We start from the raw sequence: 20,085 nt of genomic DNA on the forward strand, positions 1-20,085 counted from the left end.
GAGGACACGCAGAGCGAGGCCAGCAGCACACAGGGGGAGGGAGGCAGAGTACCCCAACAGGCAGGAAGAAGCAGTTTGGTTGCCGCACACAGAAGGCGGGCAACAGTTCCCCATAACACCAACACGAGGGACGTTGCCAGTACAACCGGTAGGTCTTCCAGAGTCTGGAATTTTTTTAAAGACTCTGCTGATAACCCCAAAAAGGCCATTTGTACCACCTGCCATGCCAGCATCAGCAGGGGTGACAAAACTACCAGCCTGACCACCACCAGAATGATCAGGCACATGTCAGCAAACCCCAGGGTCCACGACCAGTGTCAGCGAGTGTCACCACTGCTTCTTCCGCTGTTGTGCGTGTAATAGAACCACCTGTTGTGCGTGCAAGGCAATCCCCTGTCCATACTGCATGCAAAGATGCCCCCTCCTCTCAGTCTTCACTTGTTATGGCAGTTTCTCAAGAAACAGCATCAACGTCCACGTCCCACCGCAGCGTTCAATTGTCCATATCCCAGAGCTTTGGACGAAAGCGCAAATTCGTAGCCAGCGTCCCACAGGCCACAGTCCTAAATTCGCACATTTCACGACTGCTTGCGTTGGAAATGCTGTCTTTTAGGCTGGTGGAGACGGAATCCTTCCGCAACCTTATGGCGGTGGCCGTCCCTCGGTACTCGGTCCCCAGCCGACACTATTCTGCCCGGTGTGCCATCCCCGCACTACACAAGGACGTGTCCCAAAACATCTGCCGTGCCCTCAACAACGCAGTTACTGGGAAAGTCCACCTGACAACGGACACATGGACAAGTGCTTGTGGCCAGGGACGGTACATCTCCCTGACGGCACACTGGGTAAACATAGTGGAAGCTGGGACCCAGTCGGACTTTGGGACGGAACACATCCTCCCCACACCGAGGATTGCGGGCCCTATGTCAGTCAGAGTTGCCCCCACAGTGTACAGCTCCTGCGCATCATCCTCCTCCTCCTCATGTTCAGCCTCCATCTCAGATCTCACCACATCAGTTACAAGCTGGAAGCACTGCAATACTGCCTCAGCCAAGCGGCAACAGGCTGTGCTGAAACTCATAAGCTTAGGTGATAAACCTCACACTGCTTGTGAGTTGTGGACAGCTGTGAAAGAGCAGGCAGATCTGTGGCTGAGACTGCTGAACCTACATCCAGGCATGGTCGTGTGTGACAATGGCCGTAACCTGGTGGCGGCTCTGAGGCGAGGCGAGATCACACACGTACCATGCCTGGCTCATGTGCTTAACCTCGTGGTTCAGCGGTTTCTTAAATCGTACCCCGAGTTGCCAGATCTGCTCGTCAAAGTACACCGCCTGTCAGCTCATTTTCGGAAGTCGGCTACAGCTTCCGCCGCCCTTGCTGTGTTGCAGCAGCGTTTGCAGCTTCCGGCACACCGACTGGTGTGTGATGTCCCCACACGTTGGAACTCTACCCTCCACACGTTGCAAAGGATTTTTGAGCAGAAGAGAGCAGTTGTGGAGAACCAGCTGCAACAAGGCCGTCGATATTCAGGTCAGACTCCACACATAAAACGATAAGACCTCAGGAGTGGACCTGGATGTCTGACATATATACCATCCTGACAAACTTTGAGGAGTCCACAAAGATGGTGAGTGGCGATGACGCATCCCACTTGTCTGTCTTTTGCAACGTTCTCTGCAGAGAATTAAAAAGGAGGCATTGCAGCCAGAGTATGATGAGATGGATCAAGAAGCCATAGCGGGCGATTACACACAGCCCAGCCTCATCTCATCCCAACGTGCATTGGGGGACAATGAGGGAGAGGAGGAGGAGGAAGAAGAACAGGAGCTGGTATCATGCGTTGTAGCCGGTAGTACCTGTACAACTGTCATACCGTCGGTTCAGGGTGGGTGGCCTGAGGACAGGGGGGAGGAGAAGGAGAGCATGGTCAGTCGTCATCTTGGTGAGGACACGGAAGTCTTACCCGTTACCAGTCTGGCAGGCATGGCTGACTTTATGTCACACTGCCTTATCCGTGACCCTCGCGTTGTAAAAATGTTGGGTGACAGTCATTACTGGTTGGTGACACTTTTAGACCCCTGCTACAAGGAGAACTTTCACTCTCTTATTCCTGAGGTGGAGAGGTCTACAAAAATGGGGCAGTACCAGAAGGCCCTTGCTGCAGAACTGTTAAAAAAGTTCCCATCTGAACACGCTAGCGGCAGAGGTCACAGTTCGTTGCCCAACCAAGGCGTACAGGCGAGAGAGACGCAAGTCCAATCCAGCAGAGGCAGGGGAACACGGTCAACGTTCTGGTACAGTTTTCTGAGACCCGCCCAGCTTACAGGCCCTGAGGCGCGGGGTACTCTCACAAGGAGTGGAAAGTTTCAAAAGATGGTGAGGGAGTACCTTGCCGACCGTATCAGCGTCCTCCGTGATTCCTCTGTGCCTTTCAATTATTGGGTATCCAAGCTGGACACTTGGAATGAACTCGCTCTGTACGCCTTGGAGGTCCTGGCCTGCCCTGCCGCTAGCGTGTTATCAGAGCGTGTTTTTAGTGCCGCTGCGGGAATTATAACTGATAAGCGCACTCGCCTGTCAACTGACAATGCTGACAAGCTGACCCTTATAAAAATGAACAAGGGCTGGATTGGGCCAGACTTCTCATCACCACCAAATGACAGCAGAGTAACAAAGTCAAATCCACTGTGTTATTTCAGGAGGTGTATTCCCATGCACCGCTTCACACCCACACATGGGTATACGCTTCCTCATTTTGGCTGTATTTTGCTCTTCTCCTTATCCTCAGCCTCCACCACCACTATACCACCAGGGTGACCTTGGTCCGTGTTGCCAGCATTGCAAGATCCTCCGTCCTAATTTTTGGCAGCTTTTTCTTGGAAGGCATAGGCAAAGACTATGGGAGACCCACTCCCCAATAATGGGAATAATGTTTTTAAGATGCTGTACTGCGACCTCCACCGCTCTTCCAAGGGGCATTAAAACCGTCTTGTTAAGCTACTGCGACCTCCACCACTTTCCTAAGGGGCATTAAAACCGTCTTGCTAAGCTACTGCCACCTCCACCACTTTTCCAAGGGACATTGATATTGTCTTTTTATTCCACTGCGACCTCCACGTCTTTTCCAAGGGGCATTAAAACCGTCTTGTTAAGCTACTGCGACCTCCACCACTCTTCCAAGGGTCATTGATATTGTCTTTTTATTCCACTGCGACCTCCACGTCTCTTCCAAGGGGCATTGATATTGTCTTTTTATTCCACTGCGACCTCCACGTCTCTTCCAAGGGGCATTAAAACCGTCTTGTTAAGCTACTGCGACCTCCACCGCTCTTCCAAGGTGCATTAAAACCGTCTTGTTAAGCTACTGCGACCTCCACCACTTCTACAAGGGGCATTAAAACCGTCTTGTTAAGCTACTGCAACCTCCACCACTCTTCCAAGGGGCATGGATATTGTCTTTTTATTCCACTGTGACCTCCACGTCTCTTCCAAGGGGTATTTAAACCATCTTTTTAAGCTACTGTGACCTCCACCACTCTTCCAAGGGTCATTAAAACTGTCTTGTTAAGCTACTGCGACCTCCACCACTTTTCCATGGGGCATTGATATTGTCTTTTTATTCCACTGCGACCTCCACCATTCTTCCAACGGGCATTGCATTTCCTCCTAATTTTAGTCAGCTTTTGCTTTTCATTGCATAGGCAAACACTAAGGGAGACCCACTCCCCATTAATGGGTAGAAAGTTTTTAGTATGCTGTAATCCACGTCTGTTTCAAGGGGCATTGCAGTTCTTCATAATTATTGGAAAGCCTTCCATTCACTGCTTAGGCCAACAGTGTACAGGAGACCCAGTTGCTATAAATGGAAAAAACGGTTTATTTAAGGCCCTCTGACCTCCATGTCACTTCCAAGGGGCATTGGAGTGCCTCAAAATTTTTGGTAGGCATTGCACTCACTGTATGCCCTATAACTGTGTAGCCAAACCGCTCCTTTTGGTACAGAAACATATCCTACAAGACATGTGTGGTTGACTGGCCTGATATTGATGTGAATGGTCCATGTTCCTCCTGCTCTTTCTCCTTTGCCACCACCTCATCCATCATTCATCACCTAAAGCTTTGTTTTAACGGGAGTCATAGAACTGGGATAGTAGCAGGAAAACATCCAGCAATCCTCAGAGGAGGTAGGATATGCGCCAAAACGCTGACCACCTCAGGCCTAGCCGCTACTACATACATGCGCTTGCATTCCAAGAAAACAAAGCAGACACTAACTTCTATCATCATCATGCTCCTCACCTTGTCACTCTCAACTCCCCTGATGGAGAAGCCAGAGCCCACCGGAAGAGTCTGGTTCTCTGGTGGGCTCATCCAATGCTGCCCTAAAGCAGACCAAGCTAAGAAAAGTGTGTGGGGGGATGTTCCAAGGAGAAATGGGGGCGGCTGGGGACCGTTTATGGACACCCGGCCGCGGGGCGGCTGGGGACCGAGTATGGACACCCGGCCGCCCCCTGGCGGCTGGGGACCGAGTGTGGACACCCAGCCGCCGGGCGGCTGGGGACTGAGTATTGATACCTCGCTGCCGAAGCAGCCATGAGGTAGTGGCTAGCTTCCGCCTCCTCCAAACTAAAAGGCCCCAGTGCAAGCAAGCTAGCAATATGGTATTGCAGCCTGGGGGTGGGTGGGTGGCAGGCTGCATACTTGCGCTTGCATTGCAAGAAATGGAAGAGGTACAATTGGACACTGCCCTGGGACAAGGACTTGCACTGGGATAGTTGCAAGTCTGCATCTTTTGATGCGGAAAGGATCACTTCTGATGGGCACACTTTTAGGCAGTGACCTGGGTGTCAGAGATGCTTCCAGGGGTCTTCCCCATGCTGTTCCCATGTCTTTTCAGCACTGTATGCATGTGTCACACAGCACATGGCCAGATAAGATTGTAAAGTGTTAAAATGACATTTCCCGGTTGTAATGCACACGCCCGGACTGACTGGCGTGTGCGTGTTTAGTGGTTCCACTGTGCCATGAACCGGAGAGTGACTGGAGGGGCGTAACTAAGTATCTGCCCGATCCGACCAAGGTCGCACGACGGCATACGACGCCAGTGCACCAGGGGGGAACCGAGCAGAGGGACCAGGGTCTACTCCAGGTCAGACTCCGGACACGGCTGTTGACCCACACCGGGGAATACAGGAACAGGCAGACTAGAGCACAGGCTGGGTAGGGTCCAGTACAGACTGGGAGACAAATTCAGAGCCACAGATGCGGTAAACAAACAGAGTAAACGCGGTGGACGGGGCTGAGCAAAGCGAAACCGCAGACGCGGTGGACGGGGCTGAGCAAAGCGAAACCGCAGACGCGGTGGACGGGGCTGAGCAAAGCGAAACCGCAGACGCTGTGGACGGGGCTGAGCAAAGCGAAACCGCAGACGCGGTGGACAGGGCTGAGCAAAGCGAAACCGCAGACGCGGTGGACAGGGCTGAGCAAAGCGAAACCGCAGACGCGGTGGACAGGGCTGAGCAAAGCGAAACCGCAGACGCGGTGGACAGGGCTGAGCAAAGCGAAACCGCAGACGCGGTGGACAGGGCTGAGCAAAGCGAAACCGCAGACGCGGTGGACAGGGCAGAGCAAAGCGAAACCGCAGACGCGGTGGACAGGGCAGAGCAAAGTGAAACCGCAGATGCGGTGGACAGGGCTGAGCAGGCAAGAACCGCCGAAGCGGCAAGCAAGGCAGAGCGGAGGGGACAGGACTCTGTTCACATGGAACAGACTGGAAGGGAAAGGCAGAACCAGGTACACACAGGATACTTGCAATGAAGTAGCGAGTGGACTCTAAACTCACAAACGGGAGTACAGAGACAACGAGTAGGAGATAGGTACGGGATCAGATTCTGCAAGAAAAGGGAAGGTACGGACATGGAGAAAAACAGGTAATAGGCTAGGAGAGTATACAGACAAGAACAGGCAAGATACAGGAACAGGTCTAGGTATGCGGCCCCTAGAAGGCGGAAAGAACAGGCTAGGAGCGTGTTCCCACGGGCCTGGAAATACAGCCTCCAGGATAGGCAGAAGACAACAGGCTAGAGAGCGTGTACAGACTGCAGGTTAGAGTACACAGGTAGGACACAGTACAGACACGGGAACAGATACTGCAAGACAGGTAACATACACAGGCCCTGGCATGTCAGAGACAAGAAGCCAACTGACAGGGCAAGATGCTCAGGCATGGGTTAATTGGAGCAGCTGGTTTAAATACCAGGTGACAGACAGCAATAGGCTGAGGACGCACAAGGGATGTGCCTGCAGCAGGTACAAAAAGCAGGAAGTGATCGGGCGCCGCGCTTAAGCAGCAGAAACAGAAGCAAACAGACAGCATGGAGGGAAGCCAGAGAGACATTCTGGATTGGAGATCAAGTGCGCGCTCTTGCACAGTGGGAGATGGACCACTATGCAAGGACGCCGCCAGGTATGTTACACCGGTGAATGCATTTGTCACGGTTGAAAGCAATACAAAAGTGCAAAAACGCATAAAAAATGCTACTTGTGAACATAGCCCAAGGTGTGGAGGAGTATTTTTGTTTTTGGTTATTTATTTTACCTTATACACAAGTCTTTACCCTGGAAAGGAAGTTCCTTAACATATTTCACAGGAAAACCATTTCAGTTTCGTTTTTGAATGTTTTATTGTGAGCCCGTTAAAGTGGCTTAATACCTCTGACCATGTTGTTGACAGCAGTGACCAGAAATGCTTCCTGGGGCGATGCCCATGCTGTCCCCATGTCTTTTTAGCACTGTCACTATCGTTTTGGGCACTTTTTAGGCTTTCTACATACTGCCGGGGGTGCCGCCGCAAAAATGCTCGGGTCTCCCATAGACTAACATTGGGCTCGTTGCTCGGGTCGAGCACCCGAGTGTCACGGCGAGCTCGGCCCGAGCTTCGAGCACCCGAGCATTTTAGTGCTCGCTCAACACTATTCATCATCTTTCCACCCTCTCATTCATATCCCCCATCTGACCTATCCATCAACGTCAATGGCTGTTCACTCTTCCCAGTCCCACAAGTTCGCTACCTCGGGGTAACCCTGGACTCTGATCTCTCCTTCAAACCACATATCCAAGCCCTTTCCACTTCTTGCCGACTCCAACTCAAAAATATCTCCCGGATCCGTGCATTCCTCAGCAAAGACTCTGCAAAAACACTAGTGCATGCCCTCATCATCTCCTGCCTTGACTACCATAACCTGCTGCTCTGTGGCCTCCCTTCCAACACTCTTGCGCCCCTCCAATCTATCCTAAACTCTGCTGCTCGACTAATTCACCTGTTCCCCCGCTATTCCCCAGCCTCTCCCCTCTGTCAATCCCTTCACTGGCTCCCCATTGCCCAGAGACTCCAGTTCAAAACCCTAACCATGGCATACAAAGCCATCCACAACCTGTCTCCTCCATACATCTGTGATCTAGTCTCCCGGTACTTACCTGCACGCAACCTCCGATCCTCACAAGATCTCCTTCTCAACTCCCCACTTATCTCCTCTTCCCACAATCGCATACAAGATTTCTCCCGCGCATCCCCCCTACTCTGGAACTCTCTACCCCAACACATCAGACTCTCGCCTACCATGGAAGCCTTCAAAAGAAACCTGAAGACCTACCTCTTCCGACAAGCCTACAACCTGCAGAAACCACCGCCCCACCACATTACTGCATGACCTCCTCTACCCCCACCTACTGTATCCTCACTCATCCCTTGTAGACTGTGAGCCCTCGCGGGCAGGATCCTCTCTCCTCCTGTACCAGTCGCTGACTCGTTTTAAGATTATGTAAATGTTTTTGCTATGTACAGTACAGACCAAAAGTTTGGACACACCTTCTCATTTAAAGAAATTTCTGTAATTTCATGACTTTGAAAATTGTACATTCACACTGAAGGCATCAAAACTATGAATTAACACATGTGGAATTATATACTTAACAAAAAAGTGTGAAACAACTGAAAATATGTCTTATATTCTAGGTTCTTCAAAGTAGCCACCTTTTGCTTTGATGACTGCTTTACACACTCTTGGCATTCTCTTGATGAGCTTCAAGAGGTAGTCACCGGAAATGGTTTTCACTTCACAGGTGTGCCCGGTCAGGTTTAATAAGTGGGATTTCTTGCCTTATAAATGGGGTTGGGACCATCAGTTGTGTTGTGAAGAAGTCTGGTGGATACACAGCTACTGAATAGACTGTTAGAATTTGTATTATGGCAAGAAAAAAGCAGCTAAGTAAAGAAAAACGAGTAGCCATCATTACTTTAAGAAATGAAGGTCAGTCAGTCCAAAAAATTGGGTAAACTTTGAAAGTGTCCCCAAGTACAGTTGCAAAAACCATCAAGCGCTACAAAGAAACTGGCTCACATGAGGACCGCCCCAGGAAAGGAAGACCAAGAGTCACCTCTGCTTCTGAGGATAAGTTTATCCGAGTCACCAGCCTCAGAAATCGCAAGTTAACAGCAGCTCAGATTAGAGACCAGGTCAATGCCACACAGAGTTCTAGCAGCAGACACATCTCTTCAACCACTGTTAAGAGGAGACTTTGTGCAGCAGGCCTTCATGGTAAAATAGCTGCTAGGAAACCACTGCTAAGGACAGGCAACAAGCAGAAGAGACTTGTTTGGCCTAAAGAACACAAGGAATGGACATTAGACCAGTGGAAATCTGTGCTTTGGTCTGATGAGTTCAAATTTGAGATCTTTGGTTCCAACCACCGTGTTTTTGTGCGACACAGAAAAGGTGCACGGATGGACTCTACATGCCTGGTTTCCACCGTGAAGCATGGAGGAGGAGGTGTGATGGTGCTTTGCTGCTGACACTGTTGGGAATTTATTCAAAATTGAAGGCATACTGAACCAGCATGGCTACCACAGCATCTTGCAGGGGCATGCTATTCCATGCGGTTTGCGTTTAGTTGGACCATCATTTATTTTTCAACAGGACAATGACCCCAAACACACCTCCAGGCTGTGTAAGGGCTATTTGACCAAGAAGGAGAGTGATGGGGTGCTACGCCAGATGACCTGGCCTCCACTCACCAGACCTGAACCCAATCGAGATGGTTTGGGGTGAGCTGGACCGCAGAGTGAAGGCAAAAGGGCCAACAAGTGCTAAGCATCTCTGGGAACTCCTTCAAGATTGTTGGAAGACCATTTCCGGTGACTACCTCTTGAAGCTCATCAAGAGAATGCCAAGAGTGTGCAAAGCAGTCATCAAAGCAAAAGGTGGCTACTTTGAAGAACCTAGAATATAAGACATATTTTCAGTTGTTTCACACTTTTTTGTTAAGTATATAATTCCACATGTGTTAATTCATAGTTTTGATGCCTTCAGTGTGAATGTACAATTTTCATAGTCATGAAAATACAGAAAAATCTTTAAATGAGAAGGTGTATCCAAACTTTTGGTCTGTACTGTATATAGCCATCTGAACGAACAATCCTTCTGAGGACTAATCCAGGTGCATATTTTCAGTGGTGAATTTGATAGCAGGAATTAGGGAGGCAGTGTATATGGCAGACTACTGTGCATATAGTGCAAGAGGGTCCATAGCACGTTCCTGCTGCTGCTGTTCTGACAGATATTTGTAGACATAGCCCCATATATCAGGGGCCAGGGCCAATTTTTTTTATCTTAATCCTGAATATGTGCTTAAAAAGCAATCCAGAGTACACATTTTTCTGCTCAATTTGCTTGTTAGCACTGCAGAATACAGCCAGATCTTTTCCATATTACAGCGATAAAAATCCAGAAATTTGAACTGAAAGTGGAAAATATTGGCTTACATTTTCTTTTTGTTGTAGTGTGTGGGTCAAGCTATTCACACTAAGTCTCTGAGAAGAATAGTATTACTAAACTACAGGCCTGCTATTTAAAACCGTGGTTCTCTGTCAGACGTATCTCACATATAACAGCGTTCCAAAATCAGCCATTTCTGCCTTCCATTTCGTTGCAGTGTCGGTCAAGCTATTCACACTAGGTCTCTGTGAAGAATAGTATTAGTAAATTACATGCCTGCGATTTAAAACCGTGATTCTCTGTCAGGCGTATCACATATAACTGCGTTCCAAAATCAGCCATTTCTAGTGAACGTGGAAAATATTGTCCTCCATTTAAAATGTGCAAGGTGCGTGGCAAGAGACGAGGAAGTGGACATGATGGATGCAGAGGCCGAAGCCGTGGGCAAGCTGAAATTGTGCCATAACAAACACCCACATCTTGTCGTCCGACATTCCTGTGCCAATTTCTAGGGGACTGCAGCACACCACTATTGAACCCAGAGCAATGTCAAAAGATTGTTGGTTGAATAGCAGATAATGCTTCCAGTCACTTTGCCACCACCATTACCACCCTGTCTTCCACAAGGTCAAGTCTCAGTAGCCGTGAGTCTGGACCACATATTCCTCACCCTGATCCTTCTTCCTCCCTCCTCTCAACATGCCGAGTGCCCGGAGACAATTGATCCCACACTTGGACACTTAGAAGAGCTGTTCACTTCTGCATTTGTAGATTCAGGCTTCAAGCGAGTCACGAGGAGAATGCGTGTAGTGATGCCCAAATATTTGAGCAGCCATGGTCACACGAAGGTAACGATGGGAAAGTGCAATTACTGTCGCAAGAGGTGGATGATGATGATGATGTTGAGACACAATTGCCAGAAAGTCAGGAGGAGGACCAGGGAGCGGAAGTGGAAGACGAGGTGGTGGATGATATAGTAACTGTCCCAACCTGGCAGGAGGACATGCAGAGCAAGGACAGCAGCACACAGGGGGAGGGAGGCAGAGGACCACAACAGGCAGAAAGAAGCAGTGTGGTGGCCACTGACACAAGGCGGGAAAGCGTTCTCCGTAACACCAACATGACGGAAGTTGCCAGTACAACTGTTAGGTCTTCCCGAGTCTGGTTGTTTTTTAAAGACTCTGCCGATAACCCCAAAAAGGCCATTTGCACCACCTGCCAGGCCAGCATCAGCAGGGGTGGCAAAACAACCAGCCTGACCACCACCAGCATGATCAGGCACATGGCAGCAAAGCACCCAACTATGTGGGTCGAACCCCAGGGTCCAGAAACAGTGTCTGTGGGTGACATCACTGCTTCCCACTATCCATGGCGCATGCGAAGATGCCTCCTGCCCTGCACGTGTCATTGCACACTCTCAACTAGCACCATCAGCAAGCATGTCCACGTCCTTGTCACAGCGCAGCGTTCAGTTGTCCCTACCTCAGTCCTTGGAACGCCAGCGCAAGTACGCAGTCAATACCCCACAGGTCACACTACTAAATTCACACATTTCGCAACTGCGTGCGCTCAAAATGTTGCCTTTTAGGCTCGTGGAGACAGAAGTTTTCTGCAACCTGATGGCGGCCGTCCTTCGGTACTCGGTCCCCAGCCACCACTATTTCTCCCAGTGTGCCGTCCCCGCATTACACGAGCACGTGTCCCATAACATTAGCCGTGCCCTCAACAACGCAGTTACTGGGAAAGTCCACCTAACCATGGACACGTGGACAAGTGCTTGTGGGCAGGGACGGTACATCTCGCTGATGGCACACTGGGATAATATAGTGGAAGCCAGGACCCAGTCGGACCTTGGGATGGAACAAGTCCTCCCGACGCCAAGGATTGGGGGCCCTTGGTCAATCAGGGTTGCCAACACATTCTACAGCTCCTGCACCTCCTCCTCTTCAGCCTCCATCTCCGAAATGACCACATCAGTCACAAGCTGGAAGCACTGCAGCACTGCCTCGGCCAAGCGGCAACAGGCTGTGCTGAATCTAATATGCTTAGGTGACAAAGAGTTGTGGACAGCTCTGAAAGAGCAGGCAGATCTGTGAATGACACTGCTGAACCTACAGCCAGGCATGGTTGTGTGTGACAATGGCCGGAACCTGGTGGAGGCTCTGAAGCGAGGCGAGCTCAAACACATACCATGCCTGGCCCATGTGCTTAACCTCGTGGTTCAGAGGTTTTTCAAAAACTACCCAGATCTGTCGCATCTGCTTGTCAAAGTACGCCGCGTGTGTGCCCATTTTAGAAAGTCAGCTACAGCTTCTGCTCCCCCTTGCCGTGCTTCAGCAGTGTTGCAGCTTCCAGCTCACCAACTGTTGTGCGATGTCCCCACGCGTTGGAACTCTATGTTGCAGATGTTGGGAAGGATTTGTGAGCAGAAGACGGCAGTTGTTGACTACCAGCATCAACACGGCTGTCGGTATTCAGGTCAGACTCCACACATAAGACCTCTAGAGTGGACATGGATGTCAGACATCTGCACCATACTCCAAAACTTTGAGGAGTCCACCAAGATGGTGAGCGGCGATGATGCCATAATTAGCGTCACCATCCCGTTTCTCTGTCTTCTGAAACGCTCTCTGCTCACAATTAAAGAGGATGCATTGCAGGCGGAGGACAATGAGATGGAGCAAGTAACCATACAGGGTGATTCCACACAGCCCAGCCTCATCTCATCCCAACGTGGATTGGGTGACAATGAGGAGGAGGAGGAGGAACAGGAGCTATTTTCCTGCGCTATAGATGGTATTACCTGCACAACTATCATACCGTCTGTTCAGCGTGGATGGTCTGAGGAGAGGGAGGAGGAGGAGGAGGAGGATGAGAGCATAGTCAATCGTCCTCTTTGTGAGGTTGCCTCTGCAGTCTGGCACACATGGCTGAGTTTATGTTACGCTGCCTTTGCCGTGACCCTCGCGTTGTCCAAATTTTGGGTGACAGTCATTACATGTTGGTTACACTTCTAGACCCACGCTACAAGGAAAACTTTCTGTCTCTTATTCCGTTGCAGGACAAGCCTAATAAAATGGGGCAGTCCGAGAAGGCCCTTGTGCCGGAATTATTAAAAAAATTCCCATCTGGAAATGCTGGCGGCAGAGGTCACAGCTCGTTGCACAACCAAGCAGTACAGAAGAGAGAGACACAAATGCAATTCAGCAGAGTCAGGGGAACACTGTCAAAGTTCTAGGACAGTTTTCTCAGACCCGCCCATCACACAGGCCCTGAGGCGCGGGGTACTCTCACAAGGAGGGAAAAGTTTCGGAAGATGGTGAGGGAGTACCATGCCGATCGTACCAATGTCCTCTGTGATTCCTCTGTGCCTTATAATTATTGGGTATCCAAGCTGGGCACGTGGCATGAACTGGCTCTCTTCGCCTTGGAGGTCCTGGCCTGCCCTGCCGCTAGCGTTTTGTCAGAGCGGGTTTTTAGTGCTGCTGGTGGAATGATAACCGATAGGCACATCCACCTTTCAACTGAAAATGCTGACAGGCTGACTCTTATAAAAATGAACAAGGGCTGGATTGAGCCAGACTTCTCAACACCGAATGATAGCAGCATAGCATAAACTTAAATACAGTGTCTTTTTTTGGGAGGTCTATCTATTTGCATGCACCTCTGTCTTCACACTCAGACATGGGTATAAGCTTCCTGATTTTGTCTATTTGCTCTTGTCCTCCTCATCTCTCATCCTCCACCACCATATCACCAAAATATCTACCATATCACCATATTTACGTCTCTTGCAAGGGGCATTGGAGTTCGTCCAAATTTTTGGCAGCCGTTGCATTCACTGCATAGGCAAACAATATGGGAGACCCACTTCCTAATAATGGGAACATGGTTTGCAGGAGGCCCTCCGACCTCTACGTCTCTTGCAAGGGACATTGAAGTTCCTCCAAATTTTTGGCAGCTGTTGCATTCACTACATAGGCAAACCGCATGGGAGAAACACTCCTTTCTAATGGGAACATGTCATTACTGTGGCCCAGTTCTGTGTGTCTTTAAATTGGTATTGGGGTTTTTCCCAAATTTTGTCAGCCCTGGCAGTCACTGCATGGGCATTACCACTATAGGAGACCCACTCCTTTATAATGGGAACATTTTTTTTTTACTGAGGCCCTCCTCTATGTCTCTTCAAAGGGGTATTGGGGTGCATCCAAATTTTTGGCAGCCCTTACAGTCACTGCATATGCAGTAACAGTATAGGAGACCCACTCTTTAATAATGGGAACAACAAAGAATAGCCGACTGCTGACCCTTTAAGAATAGTAAGGGCCGCCTGATCACCCTATAATAATAGTGTTTTTGACTTTCAGATTCCCTCCTTCATAAATGAAACAGGATGTGTCTGATGATGTCTCACTCACTACATGGTCAGATAAGGTAGTAAAATGTTAAAATGATATTTCCTGGTGAATGCATTTTTCACCGTTGAAAGCAATGCAAAAACGCATCAAAAACGCTACGTGTGAACATAGCACCAAAGGAGGATGTCGCCTCACCCTAATAAGGACAGGAAACACAAAGAGGTCAAATAGCCCCTCCCTCATCCTCCCTCCAGTGTTTTTATAAAGCATCACACAAGTATGGATGCTTCAAATTATATTTATTCTTATTCAAATTAAGTGTTTGGTTAACCAAGCCTGGGAGGGAATATACCAGTGCTGTCGTGGAGGGTTATTAGAAACCGAATTACCGGTAAGTCTAATTCTATTTTCTCCAATAACCCCCGACAGCACCAAAGACTCATGCTCAGGGAGGGACAATGGCCTGAAGCACTTTCCGCCCAAAGGCCAAGTCCTTAATGGACATTAAATTAAGTTTGTAATGTTTGGTGAAGGTATGGACCGAGGACCATGTAGCTGCTCTACATATCTGCTCGAGGGAAGCATTAGCCTTCTCTGCCCAGGAGATGGACATGGCTCTAGTAGAGTGGGCTTTCAGCTTTTCTGGTGTTGAGATATCCTGGATCTGATATGACTCCACAATTGCCTTCTTGATCCAAGTAGCGATGGTAACTTTTGAGACTTTCTTTCCTCTGTTTTGACCAGATGGCTGAATGAAGAGGTTCTGATCCTTCCTCCAGGCCTCTGTCCTTTGGAGGTAGTGAAGAACGACCCGTCTTAAGTCCAAAGAATGGAATTCTTCTTCTCTTTTATTTTTTGGGTTCTGACAGAAGGAGGGCAGAATTATCTCCTGTGATGTATGAAAGTCTGAGACCACTTTTGGTAAGAAAGATGAGTCCAGTTGTAGAATAATCCTATCATCTAGGATTCTCAAATATGAGTCATTCACTGAGAAGGCCTGGATTTCTCCCACTCTCCTGGCAGTGGTAATTGCTACTAAAAAAAGTTGTTTTCCAGGCTAACTTATCCAGGCCAAAAGTTCAAAAGGTGGTAGTGTCAGACCTTTAAGGATGATATTAAGATCCCAGGAGGGAACGTGGTTGATTATTCTGGGACGCAGACAAGTAGCTGCTGTCATGAACCTTTTTACCCATCGATGTTTGGCTAGGCTTTGGTCGAAATAGAAACTCAGCGCTGTGATCTGTATCTTGAGGGTGCTGGGCCTAAGGCCTTTTTCCAGCCCCTCCTGTAGAAAATCCAAGATCTGGGTCATGTCAGGGTGCCGAAGATCTGGCATATTTGGTTTATACCATATTAGGAAGGTCTTACATATCTTGCTGTATTTGGAGTTAGTTTCCTACTTCTTTGTAGGGTATGAATTACTCGGTCTGAGAGTCCTTTGGCTTTTAGGATTGTGAACTCAGAAGCCAGGCCGCTAGATGAAGGTTCTCTGGATCTGGATGGAGTATTGGACCCTGATGGAGAAGGTTTTTGATTTCTGGTAGAATGAGGGGGCCTTCTATGCTTAGACTGTTTAGTGCACAGAACCAGCTCCTTTTGGGCCAAAGTGGGTCTATCAAGATTACCTTGACCTCCTCGGTCCTTACTTTCTGTAAGGTCCTGGGTAGCAATGGAATTGGGGGAAAAGCGTAAGCTAGATGGAAACGCCACGGGTGAGCGAATGCATTTATCCCCAGGCATACGTCGTCCGGATCTAGAGAGAAGTATTTTTTGACCCCATTGTCTGGTCAGCATGTGGAAAATGTCTGAGTCCAGTTCCCATTCCCCAGGATGGATATTCCTTCTGCTCAGAAAATCGGCCTGGATGTTGTCTGAGCCTTTTATGTGCAGACCTGATAAGGAAAGATGATGTCTTTCCGCCCAGAAGAATATTCTTGCGGAGATACTTTTTAGATTCTCGTACCTTGTACTCCCTTGATGGGACAGGTGAGCTACGGTAGTCATGTTGTCTGAATAGACTTTTACGCGTTTGCCCACCATGATTGGAGCCGATGTTTTGAGTGCCTCCTCCACTGCCTTTAATTCGTGGAAGTTGGAGGATCTCCTGATCTCTTCTGTCCAGACTCCCTGGAAGGGGGTTGGGGCAACGACGGCTCCCCATCCGGTCTTGCTGGCATCTACCGTGACTTATCAGAGGGGACTGAGACCATGGAACTCCTGTTCTTAGGTTTCTTGGGCTGAGCCACCATGACAGGGATGTTTTCACATAATGAGGGATCAGGATCTTCTTGTTGATGGAGTCTGGGGATCCGTCCCACTGTGCGAGAATATGGGTTTGCAATACCCTGGTGTGAGCTTGAGCCCAGACTACTGATTGGATGCAGGCTGTCATGGAGCCGAGGGCTGACATGGCAAATCTTAGGGACACCTTGTTCAGGGTCTTCAGCTTCGATATCTTGGATCTCAAAAGTATCTGCTTGTCCTTTGGTAAGAAGGAGGTTTGTCTGGCGGAGTCTAATAGAACACCCAGGAACGTTTTTTCTGTGGCAGGGACCAGGTGATTTTTGATGATTTATCAACCACCCTAGGGTAGTCAGGATTTGGATTGTTCTTTGCAGATCTTCCTGGAGTGATGCCGAGGGACTTACTAGCAAGAAGTCGTCGAGGTAGGGAATGATGCAGATTTTGTCCTTTCTTATAGAAGCAACTACCTCGGACATAATTTTGGTAAATATTCTTGGTGCTGAGGATATTCCGAACGGCAATACGTTGAATTGAAAATGTAACGTTTGATCCTCTGAACCACCGCAAACGTTAGAAATTTCCGGTATGTTGGATGTATAGGGACGTGGTAGTATGCGTCCTGTAAGTCGATGGTTGCCATTACATATCCTTGTCCTATCAAGGGAACTGCTGATCTGATGGACTCCATTTTGAATCTTCGGTAGATGATGTATTGGTTTAAGGGTTTCAGATTTATTATTATTCTGTAAGTGCCGTTTGATTTTCTTATCATAAACAGGTGTGAATAGTGGCCTGTTTGTCTTTCTGTTTTTGGGACCGGTGAAATAGCCCCCAATGATAACAGGTTTCTTAGGCCGGACATCAGAGCAGTTTTTAATCTCGGAGAGGCTAGACTGGTTATTCTCACTTTCTTTGGTGGATATGAGGAGAATTCGATCTTCACCCCCTCTTGAATTGTTTTTAAGACCCATTGACTGGAGCAAATCTTTTGCCATTGGGGAAGGTATCTCATGATTCGTCCCCCTACTGCTCTGGCGTCATCGCTTCTGTTGTCGCTGTCCTTTTGGGAAAAAATATTCCTATTTTTCCCCCTTTGGGGTAGCTCCATCGACCGGACTTCCCTTTCCCCTTGTACTGGGGATTCTGCTCCCGAAGGGGGCGAAAGGGGGTCTTCCTGTAGTGTCTGGGTTCAGGCAGGGATTTCTTTTTATCAGCCGCCTTCTCCAGGAAGTCGTCGAGGGCCTGGCCAAACATATATTCTCCCCTGAAGGGAATGGAACAAAGTTTTATTTTAGAGGCCACATCACCGTTCCACGATTTCAGCCATAATGCTCGCTTTGTGGAGTTCGATAGGACTGCTGCCCTGGCGGTTACCCTCACAGATTCTGCTGAAGCATCCGCCAGAAAGTCAGTGGCCTTCTGCAGTAAAGGTAGGGAAGCTTGTATCTCCTCTCTGGATGTGCCCATAGCCAGATGCTCTTCAAGCTGGTTGAGCCATCTTGACATGGATCGTGCAACACATGCGGCGACTACGTTTGTGTTCAAAAGGACTGCTGATGTTTCCCAGGATTTTCTGAGAAGGCTGTCCATCTTGCGGGTCAGGGGATCCTTTAGTTGCGACGAATCCTCGAATGGCAATACTGTCTTTTTAGCGATTCTTGGCACTTGAATATTGACCTTAGGTATCTCAGTCCAACATTTTGAGGTTTCTTCATCTACCGGAAACCTGTCCTTCAATTCTGCTGGTGTATTCAGTCGTCTTTCAGGATTTTGCCATTCGTCCAGGATTAGATCCTGAATGTTTTTATGTATCGGGAACACCATCTTTTTCTTTGAGCGGAGACCACCGAACATCTCTTCCTGGACTGATCTAGTGGGCTTCTCTTCTTCCACTTCCATTGTTCTTCTTACTGCTGTGAGGAGATCTTCCATAAATTCCATTGAGAAATAATATTTCTTATTTCCCAGACCTTCCTCCGCTGGGCTAAGTTCCCCTTCCTCTATAAGGTCTTCTGGAAGGGATATTTCATCCTGGGAGTCCGAGTCTCTTTTTTCTTCCAGGGAAATCTTCCTCTTTTTAGCCTTTGCAGGTGAATCAGAAGTGGATCGGGAAAAGGAGCCAATGAAGACCGAACCTGCTGATGGATTATCCCCTTGATCTCGTCTATGAGGGATGGCTGCTCTTCCCTAATAATTTTCTCCGTGCATTTCTGGCATAAATATTTTTTGTTAGAAGAAGATAGTTTTTTTGAATATATAGCACACTTCTGGCTAGATTTATTTCCTGGTGCAGGATCCTTGTCCCCCTAAAAAAGAGGGAGAAGGGTAATTAATGTATCAATTCTAACCTGCACCTAGGAAAGGACCTCCAGTGCCAGACTTACTGGGACAGGAATTGCGCTGGGCTCCGCAGACATGGAGAGGATAGATTCCTGACCATCCAGTGTATAAAAATACAAAAACGGATTAGGTCCTACCTTAGATGTCTTCTGTCCAGGGCTCTTATATAGGCGACTGAACTCAGCGCTCTCCCTCTTTCCCTGGGGAAGGGGGTGGGAAGGCTCCTCCCCCTTGGTCCAATTGGTGAAGGAGGAACACCTGCGATCACCTGCGGGATTATTTCATTATTTATTTAGATTATTTTTTTTTTTTTTTTTGTGTGCAGAGGATATCCCTAAACGGGCCGGAAGTGACCTAAGGGACCCTATTTCGGCATCCCACGTCACTTTCCAGACATTTTCAGGTTACTGCGTTACAGGGTGGAACGCACACCTTGAGTGACGTCATCAGCGGTCCGCATCACTTCCGGGATCCAGCGCGAGTCTCTCCACTATGGAGACTGCCGGAGGCCACCTTGAGAGGGGGTGGAGTTGGGCTGGTGAGCTCGAGGAGGCCTCCAGTCCGACACCCACCGGACCTTACCCGCAGGCGCGGACTTGGTGGGGATGGGGGTCCCGAGTGAGACGGGAGCAGCATAAGGGGAGGAGGAAAACTGCCCGTTCCCAGCTGCCCGGCATAAAGGTATGCTGGGTGTCTGCCGCTGGCACTGAGCACCCTGGATGACCACTTCATCCCAACAGGGACAGGAAAAAACACTGGAGGGAGGGGCTATTTGACCTCTTTGTGTTTCCTGTCCCTATTAGGGTGGGGTGACATCCTCCTATGGTGCTGTCGTGGCGGGTTATTGGAGAAAAGAAGGCTAAGAGGAAACTTAATAGCGGTCTACAGTTATCTCAAGGGATGTCACAGTGTAGAGGGATCATCCTTACTCATTTGTACATAAAAACGCAAGAAGCAATGAAATGAAACTGAAAGGGAGACGATACAGATTTGATATTAGAAAAAAACTTTTTGAAGGTGATCAGTGAGTAGTGGAACAGGCTGCCACGCGAGGTGGTGAGTTCTAATTCAATGGAAGTCTTCAAACAGAGGCTGGACAGACATCTGTCAGAGATGGTTTAGTGAATCCTGCATTGAGCAGGGGGTTGGACACAGTGACCCTGGAGGTTCCTTCCAGTGCTAATATTCTATGATTCTATTGCAATCAATTGTAATGACAGGTCAGCCTCACTCAGTATATATTGATATCGCATGAACCTAGAACTCCCAGTATGTTATTAATAATGTAAGAAGCTACTGGGAGTTGTTGTTACCAGCCATCAGACTGCGGACCATACAGGAACCACAATACTGATTGGATGCAGGCA

The sequence above is a fragment of the Phyllobates terribilis genome, unplaced genomic scaffold (assembly GCF_046119375.1).
Source record: "Phyllobates terribilis strain yellow unplaced genomic scaffold, ASM4611937v1 Scaffold_2__4_contigs__length_985480577, whole genome shotgun sequence".
Lineage (NCBI taxonomy): Eukaryota > Metazoa > Chordata > Amphibia > Anura > Dendrobatidae > Phyllobates > Phyllobates terribilis.